The sequence below is a fragment of the Lonchura striata genome, chromosome 4 (genome assembly GCF_050655825.1).
Source record: "Lonchura striata isolate lonStrDom1 chromosome 4, ASM5065582v1, whole genome shotgun sequence".
In the NCBI taxonomy this organism is placed as follows: domain Eukaryota; kingdom Metazoa; phylum Chordata; class Aves; order Passeriformes; family Estrildidae; genus Lonchura; species Lonchura striata.
The window spans coordinates 59,424,188-59,444,745 of NC_140706.1; the positions used below are offsets into that span (position 1 = coordinate 59,424,188).

The following is a 20,558-nucleotide window of genomic DNA, read 5'->3' on the forward strand; positions in this document are numbered from 1 at the left end:
GGTGTCAGGCTATGGCAAATTTCAATCATCTCAGACTAGGGCTGTGTTTGAGCTGATGACCCAGGAGGGAGCAGCTTTAAAGAACTGGATTCATAGTCACTGATGCTGCAGATGTCCTGTACCATCCTGGTGCATGTGGCGGTGAGCTGTTGGAAAAATTGCTGGGAAAAAACCCAGAGGATGTGCTGTCTGTTTGTCAGAGGCTAAGAGTTTGAGAAGTTTTGTTTGCCATATAAGAGCAAATAATGTGCTTTTCTGGCTCACATGGAGGGTTGTTTTCCATGGTGAAACCCCAAAACCATGTTCACCTCCAGAACATCTGCTTATTTTTTGACTCCATCTCTGGATTGGAAACCAAGATGTTGCTGTCACCAGCATTTATTTCACTGTGATTCAGAGGGAGACACAGGTCCCATGTGCTCTCCTTGGCTGAAAGTTGACATGATTGTGTAATAAGTCTTGAATCCACATCTGAGCTTTCTGAATTCCATGTTTAATTAATAAATTTTTATTTACTTCTTTCTTTCGTAAACCAAGGAAATAACAGCTGGTGTTTACTTATGTCAAGTAGACAGATGCATCACACAAACACCATACTTTTCCAGCATCAAAACTGAAAGGGAGTTAATATCTGAAGGGCAGTTTGTGGATGCATCTGTGTTTATGAACCTGTTCATTCCAAATGTAACAACAGATATAAGGGGAAGATAGAAAAGTGTTGTACTTACGGATTACAATTTCATGGTAATTTTTTTTTCTGATGTTTTCTTCCAGACCTCCTATAATGCTTCTCCTATCTCCCATTCTCCTTAGGAATAGGTTCTTTGAAAAATAGCATATTTTGGCAATTTTTCTTGTGACCTAGCTTTTGGAGAGGGTTTCTCTAAGCTGCAAGGCAGAACAGCAGCCAAAAATGTAATTGGGCAAGTTAAATAGTGTGCAGCTGAGAGCCCTTTGCATGGTACAACTGACAGAAGCTTCCATGAGAAGATCTCAGCATGATACTCAGAGTTATTTGGGCATCCCTGGGGGCTGCACAAATACAACCAATTCAAAGCCCAAATACACAATGTATGGAGAAAGACTAATTTCTTACATATCAGCTGAACTTTATTTGGACTTCAGTGAAGTTGGAAGGAAATGGAGGAAAGCACTCTGGAAGATTTATTCTTGTGCTGGAATATGCAAAACCAGATGCTGCATCTGTATCACAGAGGAAATAATTTCTGTGATTGTAATGTCCTCTTTGCTGTTATGGTTGTGTGTGTGACTGACTTTTTACCTGTCTATGAAATGTGTACAGCAATTTTATCCAGCAGAGTAACTGAAAGGACAATGCAGCTTTTCCTAGGGCTGTCTAGTAATGCCTGTTGCTGCAATGCTGCCTTTAGTAATGCTGAGGGACAAGCTGACAGCTTTGCTTTCAACAGAGATTATTTTATTGACAGCAAGAGACTTGCTGATAAAGTGGAGGGCAGATTGAAATCTGGACATCCTCACATTTTCTAGATGCTTTTAACAAAGAATCCCAAGTGTTCTTGTCACACCGAATTCCCTAAGCAGTTGGGGATTTATGGGTATTTCAGGGATTCCCCTCGTAGTGTTCTGCAAGTTCCTACACTGCATAGCTGTCTTCCTCCATACCTCCTTCTTTAATGTAACTATGGTCATATTGTTAAAAACATGTCATAAAACACAAGGGATATGCTTAACAGCTAAATCAACATTAGATGATCCTTAATTCACATTTCTGGGTGTTACCCCCATTTGGCATGGGGGTTGCCCAGCAGGCACCTCTGAAAACAGTCCTGCCATGAAGTACTAAAAGTGAAGAGAAGAGAAGTAGAGGCTTAAATCCCAAATCACAGCATGCACTGTGAAGAAAAGGAGTTTGTTCTGAAGTCACATGAAGTATTAAAAATTATCCCAGTGTGCAAAGTTGCAGTCTCCAGAAATAAGGAAGAATCTTTTCAGGGGGACGTAAAGCAAATGCTTGAAGTGGTAGATCCCAAACCTTAGAGGAAGAGCAGAAATCACTAAGCAGTTGGTTTCGTCAGTTAAGAAATTTAATTTATTGCTGGTCATGGTACTCGGGAAGAAAGTAAAATATCTGGCAAAACAGCTTCCCTCACCTCAGCCAGCTGGCACGAAAAGAAAACTTGTTGAACTGTCTGGATTCAGCGAGCTGCAGTCAGGACCATGACATTTGCAGGCTGCAGAGTTGCTGCGTTTCCCATGTTGCTGTCCCTCCCCTTGTTCCCTGCCCACCTACACACACAGCTGCTCCCTGCCCAGGCGGCCCTGGTGTCCACCAGTGTCCAACAATTTGAGGAACGCAGCCCCACAGTGCTGGCCAGTGCTGCGCCAGCCACTGGAACACGTGCTGTTTACAAAATACTCCTCTAAATATTCCCTGGTGCCACGGAGAACAGAATTGTGGGGCAACAAAGGCAACAGAAGGAGATTTTTTGCCTTTTTTATGAACTGCAGGAAAGGTAGGAGGTTGTTGCTAGCATAATTTTGACTGGGAGCAGTGACTTATGTAGGCAGTGATAACTTGCATTCAGACTCTGCTCCTCTGAGCCCTGGGGAGAGCAAGTGGACCCAGGGACTCTGCAGGCTTGTGGCACAACTTTTTTCTGGGTTTCTTCAGTGCCCAAGCCTAGCTGATTCACTTAGGTACAGTAACAGAGAGGATTAATGCTAAACCTGATTTGTAATAAAGGAATCCTACAGCACAAAGCCTTGGAATTTTGTCTCAAACAGTTAAAAAACAACAGCTGTTTTCCAGGGCATCATTCTTGCTCGTGTGCTTTTGACCAAAATATGCAGTATTCTTATAGGTTGGCTTCCAACCAAATTGATCTTGTAGTCTCTCCCACCACTGTATGGGACCGCCATACTCTGGTTTAGGTGGATGTTCAGAAATAAATTTTCTCAGGAGGACAGAGGTTTAACCTCAACAATTCAGATGGAAAATGGTGCATACTTGCTGTGATGTGGTTCAGCTGTCTGCAGGGCCTTGGCAGTAGCAGTCTTGTTGCGAATTCAGTAGTGGTCCAATGTTTCCACTTGCCTTTCCATGCATGGTGTCAGCCAACATCTGACCCTTTGGAGAGCGGCTGACTGTTGAATACTCGCATCACTGGCTGGCTATTAAACAGGAGAGGTGAATTAGTCACGAACAACACTGAAAAGTTCTCAGCACTCTCTTCACCTCCATCTCACCAGCACTGCTAGGTCCTAGGCTTTGGGAACAACAATCCAGATTGCTGCAAACACAAACCCACCACTGTTGGGGGAGGAAGAGTTGGTGTGTGAACTGTTTCAGTAGCTTGACCCCACAGTTCAATGGGCCTTGACAATATCCATTTGAGGGTGTTGAGATAGCTGGATGGTTTCATTGTGAGACTGCTCTCCCTTAGCTTTGAGATCAGGGGACATCAGAGAAGGCTACAAGAAGGCTAAACTCACCTGGATATACAAGAAGAACTTAACAGAGGATCCAGGAGATTACAGGCCCATTAGTGATACTTCAGTTCCCGGGAAAGTTACCAAAGGAATCTTCCTAGGAGCTATCACAATATACATGAAGCAGGGCATTGGGAAAAGCCAGGATGGATTCACCAAGGGCAAGTGGTGCTTGACAGAGCAGATCACCTTCTATGGCAAAGGAACTGCTCAGTCCAAGTGGGGCAGGCGGTGGACATTGTTTACCTGGATTTCTGCAGGGATTTCCATTTGGTTTCCCACAGCCTCCTCCTGGACAAACAGACACATTATGGTCTAGACAAGTGGTCCTTGCAGTGGGTGGGGAACTGGCTGGCAGGAAGCACCCAGGGGGTGCCACTAAACAGCTCCTCTTCAGGCTGGTGACCTGTCACAAGTGGGGTCCAGCAAGGATCAATACTGGGCCCAAAGCTGTTTAATATCCTCACAGTGATCTGTGTGATGGGACCAAGTGCACCCTGCTGAGGTTTGCCAATGATTCCAAACTGAGTGGGAAGGGGGCACTTCAGAAGGGAGACCCACCCTGTGGAAGGGGAAGATAGAAGCCTGGATAAGGCTGGAGAGTGGGCTGCCTGAAACTTATGGAGCTCAACAAGGCCAAGTATAAGGTCTTGTACCTCGGAAAAAACATAATCCAGGGGTGCAGCACAGGCTGTGCGTGATCTGCCTGGTGGGAAGCAGCTGTGTGGAAAGGGCCCAAGGGATCCTTGTGGACAACAAGCTCAGTATGATCAAACACTGTGGCAGAAATCCAACGGGATGGTGGGATGCACCAACAAGGGCCCCACCAGCAGAGATAAAGGATTGTTATCCAGTTCTACTCATTGCTTGTCAGGCCACACCTGGAATACTATGTTCAGTTTTGGTCCCCACAATACAAAAATATGTAGACAAGCTGGAGGGTGTCCAGAGAAGGGCCACAAAGATGATCAAAGGACTGCCATATGAGGAAAGGCTGAGAGAGATGGGTTTGTTTAGCACTGAGAAAAGAAGGTGTAAGGGAGGCCTTATATCACCATGTTCCAGTATTTATAAAGAGTGCCTATAAAGATGGAGACTCCTTTTTACAAGGAGTTGCATGGAAAAGGTATGGGGTAATGGTCATATGTTATTCCTGGGGAGATTCCAATTTCTGTGATCATTCCATGAACTCGCTGGAGGAAAAGCAGCTCCAAGAAAGCAGGCTGCTCAGACCTGGGGGACGGATGTCTGTAACTCTCTCATTGCCCTTCCAACTGGGTAGAATTGTGAATTTCTCAGAAAAACAGTGTTGAGTGTGATACTTGCTCAATATGACTGCAAGAGGCTGTGACGTAGGGCTGTGTTTGTATTAACAGCAGTGTTCCCATGGATTTTGGTAGGGAAGGAACTGCTTTGTACCATTGGAATATGATGTATTAGGAGGGGACTATTTCTCTCCTATGGTGACTTCACTGGGTGCAGCTGGTCCTCAAATGTGTTTTTGAAGTAGTTTCTCATTAGGATCAACTCATGGGAAGTAACAGATGGTGAAGTGAGACTAAATTAGTGAGAACATTGTGCTCAGTTAATGCTCTCTCTCTATATAAATAATAGCTGGGGAGTGGAGCAGGAATGAAGACACTTATGTTTGTGGCTACCTCTGCTGCTACATAGATGTTATATGATGCCTTCCAGCATATTTGGTCAGCACTAGAAAAGAGTAGAAAGAATTTGTCAGCCCTTTCATGAGGGCAAAAATACTGCAATTCTGCTGCAGAACAAATAAAATGCAAGGAATGCTCAAAGGCTTATGAGGGGAAAAAGTGTGGGAGACAATTTTACATTAACAATCAACTTCTTCATATGAAAGTGAAAGAAAACACAGCATCTGTACTCTGATATTCCCAGTAAGTCTCCAACTTTTTAGTGTTTACTTATATCCTAAAATCTTCCTTTGAAATAGATGTATTTTAGTAAGACTTAACTTGCTGTGGTTCAGACATCCTGGCTTGTTGTCAGGCACACTTCACGGCTGGAGCAACCACCAGGAGAATCACTTTTAGAATGCCATGAATGGCTGCTGCCAGCCGTCACCTGCCCCTTCCCATTTCTTTGTGTGACACAGTGTGAATATGTGTGAGGCTGGTATCCACAGACTGGAAGTTTTACATTCAAATCTTCATCTGGCATCCCAGCTCAGATATTGGCAGCAGCTCTGGCATTTTGTCTTGAATGACATCTTCTGCAACTTAGGTCTTCAGTGATTTTTCTCTGGACACAGCAGTGAAAAGGTTTGCAGAAAGTAATTCCTCCTGAGAATTTTTTCTGGACTTGTCAGCCTGTGCTGTAAACTTTCCTTATGGGCCATTTTTTTGACTTTTTTGCAGATCTTACTCAGTGCTCCACAGGACATATGCTTCTGTTAGCGATCTTCTTGAGGTGTTGGCCAGGGTAAAATCCTTCTCTGTTTCCCATGCTAGTCCTAATTCCTCAGTGGAAGCAGGTGCTCATAGTATTACAAACAAACAACACAAATCCTAACAGTGTGAAACTTTGATTTGCAAGAGGACATACGGAGCTCTGAACAGCTCAGGGACTAAGGAGATATACTTCCTCCAGGGATCTTTTATCATAAAAGCAGCTTAAGTGACTCACTCTTTCCCAAGGATATTCTTTAAACAACCTCACTCAGTTCTTCTTTTAGTGATCAGAAAGAAGATTTATTTTGTGCTGTCTTTCAAAAAAAAAAAAAAAATCTTTTGAAAAAGGTCAATGGCTGTATTTCCAAGAGGATTTGGGCTGTATTAGAAGTCTGTACGGCTCACTAATGCATGGGCTGACTGGCACTATCTTCACTCAAGCAAGTGCTCCAGTGAAAAATTCAGTGCTATTTTTAGTTCCCTTACAACAAACTGCTTGATTGTAAGGCCTGGGGAACCGTGACACCGTGATCCTGAGGGGTCTGCTGGAAAAGGCAGAAGGACGAGGCACGGCAGCGTGCTGGCTACGCCGGGGACTCCGGCTGATGCACAGAGGAACACGCCAGGAGCAGGTATTTTAAATCATCTCCTAAGCCTTGGTCTGCCCACGAAATGAAGCTGCTGGCCAGAGTCAGGGCATGAAAGCGTTAGCTGGCTGGCTCTATCTGCTCCTGCCCTTAAAGATTTCATTCCATAAATTCCTGTCCTGACCGTCAGCTTTTAAGTCGTCTCCTCTCGTTTCCTAGCCTTTTCTGGGTTTTTGCAGGATCTTTAGGCAAGTTAGCAAATGGCAGTAGCGGGAGAGAGATAAGTTTCCCAAGCGGAAGGCGTCGTGCTGCGGTGGAAGCCCCGCCGTGGCAGTGCCTGGGTGAGTAGCTGGGAACCAGCAGGAGCCGCAGCCCGCCGGGGTCGGTGCGAGCGGCCGGAGGGGCTGGAGCGCTGCCCGGGCCGTGTCCGAGCGCGGGCGGCCCCCGGCCCCAGCGCCGCTGACCCCCGGCCCGCCGGACCCCGCCTCGGCGCTCCCGCAGGTCGGTCCCGGCGCGGGCAGCCGGTCCCGGGGCTCAGGGGCTGGTCCTGGGCGCGGTGCCGCCATTCCCGGGCGGTGGAGTCCCGGGCGGGCAGGGCGCGCCCGGCCGCGGCTGCCCGGGCTCGGCCGGCGCCGCCAGGTGAGCGGCGGAGGCTCCGCAGCCTCCTGCCCCGCGGGGACGGCAGCCCGACCCCGGCTGCGTCCCGCCCGCCTCCTGCCCGCCTGCTTCCAAGCGCTGCTGCTGTGTCACAGCCTCTGCCAGCGTGCCTTGGGAAGGAGGATCCTGGCCTGCTGCAGCGGCAGCGGGGCTCGGCAGGGAAAGTTGTGCTTGTGTGAAGTGCCGTGGGGAGCGGGGCAGTGCTTTGCTCTCGCATTTGCGCGCTTTTGTTTCAGCTCGGCTGTGCGGTGCTTGTGAATTCCTTGCTTCAGAGTCAGACCCCGTCTTCGGAGTGAGCGTGGATGCAGCTTAGCTGCATTGCTTTGTTTTAAAATAACTACATGTGTTTCACCCTTAATGATACCATTATCTTAAAATAGCTCGAAGTGCTGTGTCCCTTGAGTTACTTGGTAGAAAAAACAAGGAAGGGGAGCTGCTGAATTCCCATGAACTTTGTGTTCTTAGATCCTGCTAGGATTTCAGCATGCTGACCTGCTGTAGCAGCCTTCTCCATGTACTAGAAATGTGTATTACCAAACTATTCTCTGCTGCTGGAGTCACATTCTCTGCCCTAGCTGTGCTTAAGGTACATTTGAAAAGACAGGTGGAGTGGCACTTCCATAATGGGGGTTTTAGTGTACTCCTGTTAGATCTGTGCATCTGTATATTAACAGTGCAGATGGTGCAAGCAGAGTAGCTGTAGCATGTGTTGTAGCTTGTGCATTAAATCAGTTCATATAATTAGCTGATAATCAGTCATGCTCATGTGAGATGAAACAGTTAATGTTTTGGTGCTTCTCTAAAAAAAAATTCAAATACCCTGTTTTGTTCTCACTGGTTCTGGCCAATCCAGATTTTTATCCTCCAGAAATAGTCTTCATCACTAGTTGCCAGTTTCAGCACTAGTTACTAAAACAAAGGCAAGTAGAATGAAAAGTCAGTTACTCCCTGGCCTGAATTCAGTAAACTGAGTCTGCATGGTTTAGAACTTGTTAGACTTTCAGAGGAATTAAGATGAATTATTTGGGTTTTCTTTTGGCAAAAAGTAGAGATGGATGAGATTTTATTAAAACTTCAGTGACAAATGTTTTAGTGTTAGGGCACTTCTCTGGGACATGCTGCACATGTCAGTGTAGATGAAAGCTCTGTGTTTGCTTATGGTGATCAAATAAACAAATTTTACCAAAGTGCTGGAAAGGCCGACTGGGTGGTTCTTAATCAGTGTTGTGTCTTTCCATCTACTTGTCTGGCACATGCTGGAATCAGCCTGGTACAAGGGACATTCTGTGTGACTAACTACATTGCCTAATTTTGATACTCTGGTATCTCTATTGGAAAGACACATGGCCCTCAAAAGAAAACTCCATTACCTCAGGGATACTGCAGTCCTTCTCAGCTATCTATAGATGCTGTCCATACCCTGCTTGAGGACAGCTCAAAGTAGCAACAGTTCAGTTGGTGTTTGGTAGTGTGAATATGAGAGGTAAAGGGATGCAATGCTTCTGAGAACTGTTAATAAGTGAGTATGTGTTTATACAATTTTGGATATAAAGCCCCTCTTTTCCCTCACACCCTTTAAGCCTTTTAGTTAGGTGAGTGGGTGAGATGCTCTGCTGCTGGTCACACATCATGCCTGGAGTGCAGGAGAAGGTGGCCCTGCAGGGTGTGTTGGAACACCCTAATTTTGGAGCTGCTCATGGATAGAACTCCCTTGCTGTGCTCTGCAGGATGACCTGTTGATGCCACTGGGCTTCTCTTCCCTAAATGGGGTTACACTTGTACTTCAGTGTTTGTGCAGGTTCTGAGACAGGTCAGAAATCTCATTTGAAGGAGGTGAGGTATCTTTCTGGCTTTATTGTACCAGTTGGGAAGTGATGGATTGCACATAAGATCTGCACCTGATATCTCTCGCAGGCTGTAAATCCAAGAGATGCAGCTCAAAAGCAAACTGTAAAGTCCAGACTGACAATATCATTTAAATGTCCATTCAGAGAAATACTGGTTTCTGAGCTATGGCTAAAGATGAGCAGGTGTCAGATTCTTTCCCATGTCCTCTGAATGCAGTGCAGTAAGTCGCAATTATCTCATCTATTTTAAAACAGCTTTCTGTGTTTTTTCATTTTTGTTTCTCCCTGATCTTTGTTAGCTAATTCAAGAAGTGGCTTATAAATTAAACATAATTTTCTAATTAATTTCAGCTCATCCTTCTTAAGCCAAGTCTGATACAAAACCAAACTCATTTTAATCATTAAATGAAATCATTGACTTTTTTGTCTGTGAATGTCAGATGGTAGCAGATTACTGAAGTACTTAACCTGAACATTATCCATAGACTGCAGCTCCCTCTTTTTTCAAGACACAGTTATGAAGTGTGCTAATACCATGCATGTAGAAAGTTGCAAGTTCTCAGTATTCATTCCTGCTGGCAGAGGAGCAGTTGGAACCCTCTCTTGGCAACACATTTTATGAATAATGTGGGGGTTTTATTTAGTGATAAAAGTAAGTGTCAGACTCTGAAAATGACCAGGAACACGTTGAGGTCATTTGGGTTGTCATAAGAGCTGCTCTATCTATGATGCCTGTGAAACCTTCCCCCTTTCCAGGTATGCATCTAGATCTGGGACCAGTGTGCTTTTCAGCCTATCTGGCAGCAGGGCAAAGAGGGAGATTTTGTACACAAAACTAAAAAAGTCCAGTTTCTGTGGATGAGAAAGGTGTGAGAGAATACCTGAACTGATGTTTTACACTCAGCCATAAATAAAAGAGGGGTAGCTAGTATCAGCAAAGAATGTTTGTGAAAAATAAGCATCATATGTTTAGAGATGGCATGGGCTAGAATAGACTAGGAATAGAAGAGAGTTTTTCATTTGGAAGGGACCTGTAAATGCTCATTCAGTCCAACTGCCTGACCACTTCACTTGACCAAAAGTTAAAACCTGTTATTGAGGGCACTGTCAAAATGCATCAGTCTTGGGGCAACAACCACGTCTGTGGGAAGCCTATTCTAGTGTTTAACTGTCCTCTGAGTAAAGAAATGCTTCCTAATGTCCAGTCTAAATGTCCCCTAATGCAGCTTTGAACCATTCTCATGCAGGAAAATACAGGTAGTACTCAGCTGTCTGTGTGCTAAGAGTGTTTCCTGAAAATGTGTGGAAGAGCTAACAACATCCAGCAGTTGTTTCAGCTTCCTGGTTTACAAGTCTGCTTCAGGCTTCACTTGGTTTCCTTTATTCTCCCCCATGGGATATCTCCATTGCAAATGTGTTGGATTTGTAATGAGGAAGCACTAGCTTTCCAATACTAAGTGAACAAACCTCTAAAATGTTTCCTCTAACAGTAAGAATTCACCATGCTTGTCTGTGGATTTTAAATTTCAGCCAGTTAGGGAGCCAATTCGTGGTGTTGTGTTACCAGAGGAAAGAGTGTATTTTGGCACCATTTGTTCATGTCCCTCTATGGCCTGCCATTGAGGTCTTTGTTTCAGTATAAAAGGAGGATTAGTGGCTTTGGACATCTCTGTTACTGCATGCTACTAACATGAAAACTAATACAATGATAGGTTGAAGGTGTAAAATATAGGCCCAGAGTGACTTAAAATAAGGGAGAGATGGAGGTACAATTGGAGCTTGCAATAAATGGTCAAAGAGAAAATGGAAAAATCTATCCTTATTTAAAGTGGTGTGTGCAATATATTTATTTAGGCACTCGGAATCAGGAGAGATGTGGCTGCTTCAAATGAGAAATGTGTTCTAAGGAAACACTTTCTTCATTTAAATTTAATTTGAGGAGGTTTGAAAGTAGAATTCATTCTTGTGGAATTAGATTATGCCCTGGTTGTTATATTTCCCTCTTCCACATCATCTTGTCTTTCTCATTTCCACAAATAGCTTTTTCATCTCGGTTGCCACTGGCAAAAGCCTCTAAGTAGGATTTTTGGACACATATGAGTGAATCAGAAATACTGTGGTTGGAAGTTTTGCAGTCATTAGATGGAGGAGGCAGAGTTATAGAAGGTCACTTGGTCAGATTTAAGCAAACTATAAGTATTGGGGTTTTTTTTAGAAACAGGATGATAATGGTGAGGAGATAGTGCCAGCGAGCAACCTCAGTGTTGAATCATAGTATCATCTGCCTTTCTGCAGTCCATGGAAGCTGCATCTCACATGCTCTTCCTTCAGAAATCAGGGTGCACACCTTACCCAGATCACGCTGTGATCACCAGTACTGGTAGGAATGAATCTTGGGCCACAACCAGTGCATTTAAATACTGACATCTGAGAGGAACAAATGAACATGGGCTTATCTTTGTCTTTTTCCTGCCTCCAAATGAGGGGAGATTGACCGGGAAAGGCAGATCTCATTTTGCCTTTCCCCTGGGGTACTCTGGTACATGGCAGAGCCTGTGTCTTTGTAGCTGAGAGAGGTGAGGGATAGGACGCTGCCTAAGAGCAGAAGGAGCTGATGGAAGCAGTGTAGCAATAGAAGAAAGATGCTGAGATCCTTTACCAAAGAAGTTCTTACCTTAAACAGTCCTTGTCTGGTCCTGAAAGGATGTGAGGCCACTGGTGGGATCTGTCTGCTTTGTGAAGGGCTTTGCATGCCCTGAAGAGTGGGATGTTCATCAGGCAAAACAGGAAAGGCAGCTGTGCAAGTGCATCAGCCTTACTCCTCTACTCCTTCCCAGCCTTACAAAACCTGACCTAATACCCTGAGGTTGACATGTGGAATAGAGAGGGCTCTTAGGGGAAAGAAACAAATGTTTTGGGGGTTTGGGGCAGAGAAGATGACAAATTGCATACACTTTTAGTAACCTTAAGGGCTACTGAGTGAACTGTCAAAAGCATTTTGTGGGCCAGCTTTCCAAAAGGAGTACAACTGCGCAGTGCCATGCTCTCCTGGGAGGGTCATCCTCACCTGCCAGCCCTCCCTCTCTCAAGGTGGTCAGGTTGTGGTCCCAGCTGCGTTTGAATCCTTCTGCTTAGCAAAAGGATAGCGAGGCAGCAGTGGGTACTTGAGAAATGGTGCAGTCACTGCTGTGTAATGATTACATCAAGGCCTCTAAGGTATGTGCCCTGATCCGTGACTTGACTTGTGATGCTGGCGGGGCCCGGCTGGCAGCTGGCACGTTGTTAAGTCGGGGCATGGGGTCTTGCTTCAGTGTGAAATCCCTTGGGGGCAAAATCTACAGCTAACCCAGGAGACTGCGTGGTAGAAGCAGCAGCCCTGCCCTTGCAATCTCCCTGCCCCTGTCTGCCTGTTGTTTGCTCCCCTGCAGCTCAGAGATCCTGTCCTTCGACCCTGTAAGAACCTGGCAGCTTTCAGCTGCTGTACTGAAAGGAGCTGATTTCTGCTTTTAACACCAATACTGAAGGGAGGCTTTAACTTAAAGATAGCAATAGGTAGTAGTGAGAGACATTTCTGCTTCTCCTTGTGTGGGCACTCACTTTGTCTTTTTAAAGCAGATAATAAACCAACATTTATAGTTAGTGGTTTCTAACAGTTATCACTGATTACAAATCACCTTATTCATCTATTTAGATTCCTTCCAGTTCACCAAGTAGCATGTGAAATTACTGAGTTTCTGATAAGTGTCCTGTAAAATCTCAGTTAAGGTATGGTAGGACAGCATCTTGTAGTTATTTAAATGACAACTTTTTTTCTTTAAACGGGATACTTACTTGACATACTTCACTTCAGGTATGATCTTTGTGTCTGTGCTGGTGCATTTTCTGAGTTTATGACGCACTCCCCATTCCTATAAAGCCTTTCACTGGGTGTTCTTAGAGTCTTTACAAGATATAATTAACGGAAATACTGTCTCTCCCCTGTGAGGTAAGTAAATATTCTTAATTGCTTTTTGCAGAACGAGGAAAATATGGTAGAGTAATTTTAAAGGAATTCACCAATGGTGGGTGAAAAGCTACTGAAAAGGCAGCAGCGGAGGCTGGGATTCCTGAACCCTCTTTGGTGTGCACCATTTCTCTTTCTTACATAAGCATGCATAGGAACGATGTAACCCAGCAGAGTGAGGCAAGATGTAGGTCAGGTTTCTATTGTCAGGATATCTTCTGCTTTTTGACCTGTAAGTTGCTGAAAGCAACAAAAGCCTACGGATGAGGGAGCCTTTTCAGAACTAGTTAAAAAAGCAACAAGCAACCCCTGAAAGCCTCAATTCCTTCTGAAGAGCTATTTTTAGGAAGCTAAATCAAAGAAAAGTCCCCTGGGGGGTGGTCTGTACACAAAGTTTCTGTCTGGCTGCCTTCGGATAGCTTAAAGTTTTAATGCACTTGTCAGGCTGTCACCTTTTGTGCCTGGTGAAAACAGAGACCAGACTGAACGGGCTGTCGGGGGCAGACCCTTCTTCCAGGCTGCTCAAGGCTGCTGGTGCCAGACCCAGTCACTGGAGGTTTTGGGAAGAGGGAATGTACAGTGTTAAGATGACTTTCAGTCCCATTTTGATCAAAAGATATTCACTCTGTCCCGAGTGAAAGGGGAAACAGATTTCCACTTTGTTGTTGTTGGTTACTTTATCAGAAAAATGGCAGCACATAGAACCTTGAGCAGAAATTACCATATGTACTGATAATGATATAAATGTGATGTCTAGGTTTAAGGACCACCAAGGAAGGAAGCTTAACAGGGCATCATTGTCCATTCACAGCTCTGTGAAAAATATGTGTCTGTCCTTTCAACTGTGCTCCACACCACGTGGAAGTTCTTTTTTACCCTTGAGTACCTGGTGGTTTATTTTCCCTGAAAGTAGAATGAATCTAATGACAAGGTTGGAAAGACTTTGAGGCTTTATTCTGCATTTTAACATCCTGAATGCAAAGGCAAGAAGGGACAGCACAAGAACCAGTGTCAGAGTGGCAGTGCAGAAGTGCCAGGGGAAGACAGTCCTTGCTGCTGGTGTTCTGAAAAACACTTCACTAGGAGCTGAAGCACTTCTGGCTTTGTACAAAGCAGGCTCTTGACTGTGAAAGTTGCAAAGAAGCCAGGAGCGGCTGGGACAAGGAAGGCAAAACCTTCATTTCCTGAAGCACTTGCCACTTTCTTTTATCCAGCATATGTTAAATAGATATAATAATAAAGGCAGTCATGCAGCAACAAATTGGATGAGCTGATTTAGGTGAAATGAGAATTGATGAGGAGTTAACTCTAAATTATTACTGCTTTGATGTTTGCAGCTCACATATTTTTTTCCTAGAAAATAAATCACCTTTTTTCTACAGGGACACTAGAAAGAAGGCTTGGACACAATTTGTTTTTATTTCAGCTCAGTAGATCAGGAGTAAAGGTATGTCCCTGTCATGAGAGCTTCTTTGACCCAAAAAAGCCTCCTTAAAGGAGGGAAAGCAGGAGACACTAGAGATTCCTGTGACCTTGAACTGTGCTGACACAGGATAGTTGTTGAAACAGCAGTTACCACTTAGAATTGTTTGGAATTCTTGCCTAGAGACTTCAACAGAATTACCAACTGATAATTCTGGCTGATAGTGAAGAATTGTGATAGGTCAGGGGGTGACTTAAAACAATCTAAAACAAGAGCAAGTGCTGGTGACACTCATTAAAACCCACAGGAAAGCAGGGATGAAATGAAGAGGGGCAGGCCCACTATCTGCTGTGTAAATACTGGGAAGCACTTTATTAGCAAACAAACCATCCCAGTCAGCCAGCTGAACTGCAGGAGGCTGGAGTGGGGAGTGTATCACCTATGGCATGGGAAGACATAGCTGAAGCTTTCATCCCATTGTTTCACAGAACATAGGTTTGTTAGGTGTTCTGTAAGAAATTGGTGTGGTGACTCTGCTTTAAGGACACTCTGCCTTATCTCCTGTGGTTATTGCTGTTAAATTTGGAATGTGAGAGTGCTTTGGACTTGGTGCTTTCTGTACCACTGCATCCGTAGCCATCTGATGATGCAGCAAACCCAAACGAGCCCTGCTGCAGCCAGAATAGGCATTGGCCTCACACCTGGCCATGCCTCTGCTGGGTGTCAGGCCTCCAGTGTTAGCAAGCTGAATGCCTTAGTGCTTGTCAGCCAATTCCAGGTATATTCCAGAAAGTTTGAAATTTCCTTTTTTTGTGACAGCAGGAAATTCGTAATACAGGCAGGGGGACCTACGTGTGAGAACTCTTCTGGCTTGTAAAATATTGGGATTTCTTTGGGTGGGAAAGTCCCACAAACCCTCCTGCTGCTTATCCCTTTTTTCTGTAGTCTGCCTGTGTTGTCTGCTGTATTGCAGATGGAACCAATGTTTCTCTTGCATCTTATTATGAGCTAGTGGAAGTGTGTTGACTTAAACAGCCAGGAACCAGGGTCAGGACAGAGTGGACCTGACCTTTATTTTTGATGGTCTGTCTTCAGAGTTCATGGTAGTATTCCCAGTGGGCTACTTAGCCATAAGCAGTCAAGATGCAGGACTGCTTAGCTGATTAATTATTGGATCTGGAAGAGGAAATGCTGAGATGTCACTGTTTAAAATTTTCTATAGTGCTTTGTTACCTTCCAGCTTGGCAAGAACTTACAGGCTTGAGGATAAAAATGTAGCTTTAGTCTAGAAAATGTAATTTACTGAATAACATCCTGTTGGTGGCAGGTACCTGAGAGTTTTCAGCACTGAGATCCAAGCATTGCAAAACCGGATGATAGGGATGTTCATATTCTGTAACATGTAGGATTGACCTCAGCGTTACGATAACAAAATCATTGCTTTGTTGTCCATCCCTTCTGTTACATGCCCCTGTGGGTTTTCTAGCTACTTCTGCAGCTACCAACTCATATTAGATCAGTATTTTGGCTAATTCTGAGCACATTGTATATATTCAGAGCACTCAAAATTGTCTCCTAGTGCAACTGAAACTACACTGGGGTTTGAATTGCATGACTAAAGGGAAAGAATCCCCTTAAGATTCATTGCTTGACACTTAATAGCCAGAGAAGATGGTGGTTGTATACTCATATACCATAAAAGAAATAAGTATGTTTAAACCTGTGGAATTAAGTAGTTTGCCATCCCCTTTGCCACTTTTACATCTGGCAAATCAAAGCTGCTGTTTGTAAAGTGGGATTTAAAAAAGCCTCAGCCAGCAGCCTCAAAGGAATTGCTGCTCTCCTGTGGCTGGCAGCCAGCTGCCTGGGAGGCAGCTCCATCCCACTCCCCCTGCCCATTTCCAGGGCACGGAGCTGTGTGAAGCAGCTCCACGCTGCTGCAGACATCAGAGGCTTTAACAAGAAATGTCTCTTCCGCCTAGAAACCGCTGTGGCAGCGTAATCTTTGTCCAGGGCTGCTCAGGCAGCAGTCTGAGCTGCCCTAATGGGAGTAAAACATACATTGAACCAGTGCTGGAGAGCTGCACTGATAAGGTCTGTTGGTAGCTGAAGGTGGGACTGAGCTGGGACAAACCAGGGCATCCACACCGTCCTGGAAAACTGGAAAAGAGGTTGGGACTGGAAAGGAACAGCAGCAGTAAGGAGCAGAGGTACTCTGTGTACTCTTTGGTTTTATCCTGGGCAAGTAAAAGCAGCAGCAACTTTTAAAAGGACATTGTGTTCATGGTGAGGTGGAAAAGTCCCTTTTCCAAAAATCTATACTACAAGTTCTCCCAGCATAAGTATCACCAGATGAAGTTTGTTGTATTTTGTTTTATTGTATTCCTTTTGAATGGGTTTGTCGGCATTGTGATCTGTAGTCTTACAAAGATGTTTACATCACTTGAGCATACGCTGGAATCTCTTTCCAAAAGCTTGGATCTGCTGAAACTTATCTGTATTGTGGGAATTTCAACTTTGGTCAGTTCCTTGGAGTGAGCATGTGGGGCCTGTGGCTATAATGCAGTTCCAGCTGAGGGGCAGGGCAATGCTTCCTGATGAGAAATTTCCACTGTGTCTGCTCTGGAAGAGCCTGTGCATATGTCATCATGTGCTCCTGACAGAAGAGAAGCCTGGTTCTGGAGTCTCCATTTTTTAGAGAGCAGAAATAGAAATTACTTTTCTTTCTTGGAGAAAATTGTTTTAAGTAAGTCCTACAATGAGGCAGGATTATTTATGGATGTGTTTTGGATTTTTTTTTTCCAATCAAGAATGAATCACAAGGTTAAGGAAAAAGCCTCTCAACTTTCCCAAAATAAGATCAGAATTAGAACAAGCCAAGAATGTGTTAAATATGTTCTGTAGTCGTGCTCTAGCTGTTAGAGATCACAGGGGCATAGAATTGTGGTAGTTTGAAAAGTTGTCAGCAAACAGGAAAATTAATGTAACTCTCATACTTCAAACAAAATATCAGCTTCTTTTGTCAGAGACTTCACAAAAATCACTGTTTTTTAACATAAGCCTGCTATAAGACAGATTTTAATGCAGCAAAGCAGATATGCTCAGATTTAGAAATGGATGAAGTGAAAAAGAATTAGAGGGTAAACTGTTGTTCTTGTAAATAGACAGGAAATAACATACTGAAGTATGATAGTTTTCCAGGGTAGTCTTATACACAGCTCTGAGGAAAGAGCTGGTAATATAACTCAAGAAAGAAATTGGGATTTATTGTGTTTGTCTCTTGGAGACAGTTTTCAGATGACCTGGAGGTTTATTTGTGGCACCTTCTCTTTCCAGTGCTATAGTTCAGCTGTCAGCATTTTTATCTGAATAGAGTGGTTGGTGAGATGGGAGCTGTTAGAAAGGAATCATGGCAGAATAATCCGGAAGGAATGGCTGCACCTGTATCAGCTCTATACCTGCCTATACCAAAGATCAGGGCAGTTGCCCAAAAGCATAGCTGCGGAGGTTTGGGAAGAAGTAAAAGTGGCAGAGTAATTTGCAGTGATGGTGTTTTGTATAATTTCAGCAATCTACAAGTCTCTTGCTGGATGGAATTAGAGCTGTGTTTGGTGGTAACTTGTTAGATCTGGATGGAAAATACTCCTTGCTTTTATAATTAAATTCTCAATTTTTTTCCATTGAAATTTTCAGTCTTCCTTCTGCTATCTTTGGTGTTACACTGCATGTAAGCTTTTCTTCCATCCTCATTGCTGACACTAAGTTGGAAGGAACTGACTCCTCTGGTTTGTCCAGTTTGACTTTGATTCTAGCCCAGATGCTGAAGAAGGCAGTTCTGTTCATGGGTCAGCTCCCTCAGCACAGCAGTGTGCAGGGGAACTTGTCCTTTGTAACTCCTTTGGTATCTCATGCTTGAATTGTCTCATTTTTGAGGGTTAGACTGTACAATATGTGCAGAGAGGACAGTGGCATCTCTGACCTGCCCTCCCCTTAGCACTCCTGCTAAGCACATCTGCACTGAGGCTACACAGTGGGAACTCTAAAATGGGACCTGGATCAGCTGAGGCCAGTCCCTCTGGAGAAAGCAGGATCCCAAGGTGTGTAAAAGTCATGCAAACACTGATAGTCTGAAGAGTCTGTATTGTTGTGGTTCTGCTCTTTGTTGTGTACTGTGGTGTAGTTCAGTTACAAGATTTAGGTCACCAATTCTACTAGGAGCTAGAGGAATTTCTCAAGGATAATCTAGAGGATGGGATCTAAAATTTTTTTGAGGCTCAACTTAAATGCTTGGGGTATTGGAGACAAGAAAAGTTCTGCTTTTGCACTAGTGTTCACAAAAATGTGTTTATTTCTATTTATCAGGCCCTTCAAGCCTTTGTTCTCTAAACCACATGTCTATCAAATCCAATTATTAATGGCTCATTTTTTTCATAGCTTGATAGCTCAATACAAGGAATGTATGGAATGCCTGGGACAAATGAGTCCTTTACAGCAGCTGCACATTGTACTTTCCTGCCCTTTTCCTAGCACCTGCATCTTTATATTCCTTAGTTTGTGCTTGTTTTGCTGTGAACAGAGGCTCATATTCAGGAGCTTGCTGTTCAGCATGGCTTTCCAGGAGAAATGTGAACGTGATGAGCGTCCCTGACCTTTTTGTCCTTGGCAATAAAAGTCTTTCCTTTGTATGCAGCTGCATGTGCAGCAGGTTGGTGTTTGCCTCTTTGAAACACGTTAGGGATTAACCTTTTGCAAAAGCAAATTGCAGACAGCAGACAGCAATTGTAACCTGCCCAGCTGTGAACCCTCTCACCTCTCTCCTTCATGAGGCAGACATTTGCCCCTGGTTTGGGACTCTGGTTTTTTTTTTTTTATTTTTTTTTGTTTTGTTTTTTTTTTTTGTTGTTGTTTTTTTTGGCAAATAAAAACATCTGTCTTGCCCCAGTGAAAGGAGAACTTTAATGAGGTTCTTGGAGACCTTCTGCACTCTGCCTTGAAATGTAAATTTACTCAGGAATGGAGATTATTTTGGAAGAGAGGGAGCAAGAAAGTGATGCCTTTGTCACAAAGATGGAGAAAGCAGCCTGGTGGCTATGTTAAAATGCCTGTGCCTTTAATTAATATTGACTGAGTCTGCTCAGAAGAGAATGGTTATATTATGTGCTGTGGCTGAGGGGATGTTGAAATACAGGAATTATCAGACAGGTTTCTGTCAGAGCTGTCGTCACTGTTGTGTTTCTCTTTGGCTTTTAAATCCTTTCCCTGTTTGTTAAAAGAGCAATTGAAAGAACATCTTTCCTGGTGGAAGCTTGTTTCACAGTCTTGGGACCTAGCTTTCCCTTCCCAGCTGAAGAACTTCGGAAAAATGTAAGAGATGGATGACTGTAAGAATAACAAAGTGTTAATTAGTTGAAAATAAACATTTTGCAGTATGCTAAATATTGTCTTGTGGGCTAAGACACACTCACCCTTTAGTGGAGATGTATGGAAGCATTTCTGAGAAAAACAGGACTGGTTCCTATGGGGGAATGGGTGGAAGAGAGGGAGAGGAGAAATGAGACCAGTAGAAGCTGTTAACTGCCCAAAGAGGTTTCGTGCAGGCAAGTGCAGATAAAGGGGTAGAGCAGAGGGAAAGGGGCCATGCTGCAGATCACCTGCATTAGCTCTGGAGGTCAGATCTGAATGCTAGAATTGAAGGACCAGGTGCTGCAATTTTGGCTCCTGTGGCTGCAGGTGAGCTCCAAAGTAATACCCCCCAAACAATCAGTATGCTGGCCCCTGAGCTCAGCTAGCAAAAGGCACCAGTTTGGGATATTAAACAGTATTTGTGATTATTTCCACCTCAGTGATTATGGCTTTGATTTTAGCTTGGCTATTAAGTATACATTGAGTTCAAAGCTGGGACGGCAGAAACATTTGTTTGCATAATGAACAGAAAGATCATTTGCAAACATTGAGATTCAGATCAGCTTTCATGCTGGCAGGTAGTTGCTTGACCCAGGTCAAAAAAATGGGAAGCATTTCATGGGCTTCAGCCCAGACTGGCCCAGCTGGCCCAGGGAGTCAGGTTCCATCTCCTTTCTTGCTGCTGGGATCCTTCTGCTAAACCAAACAACACAAACACATCTGTCTGGTTCTGTACAGCAACAGACC

General features: G+C 44.1%; 1 protein-coding gene across 11 annotated transcripts in view; it reads left to right on the top strand.

Annotated features, from left to right (window-relative positions):
* ARHGAP24 (Rho GTPase activating protein 24) overlaps window positions 1-20,558 on the top strand; it is a 197,785-nt gene that overhangs the window by 121,185 nt on the left and 56,042 nt on the right. The window contains exon 1 of one of the 11 annotated variants that reach the window (XM_085578200.1): window positions 6,376-6,523. The exons of 9 other annotated variants lie outside the window; for them this stretch is intronic. The gene's annotated coding sequence lies outside the window, so the exon portion shown is untranslated. One more of the 11 variants, XM_085578199.1, reaches the window with a different exon arrangement.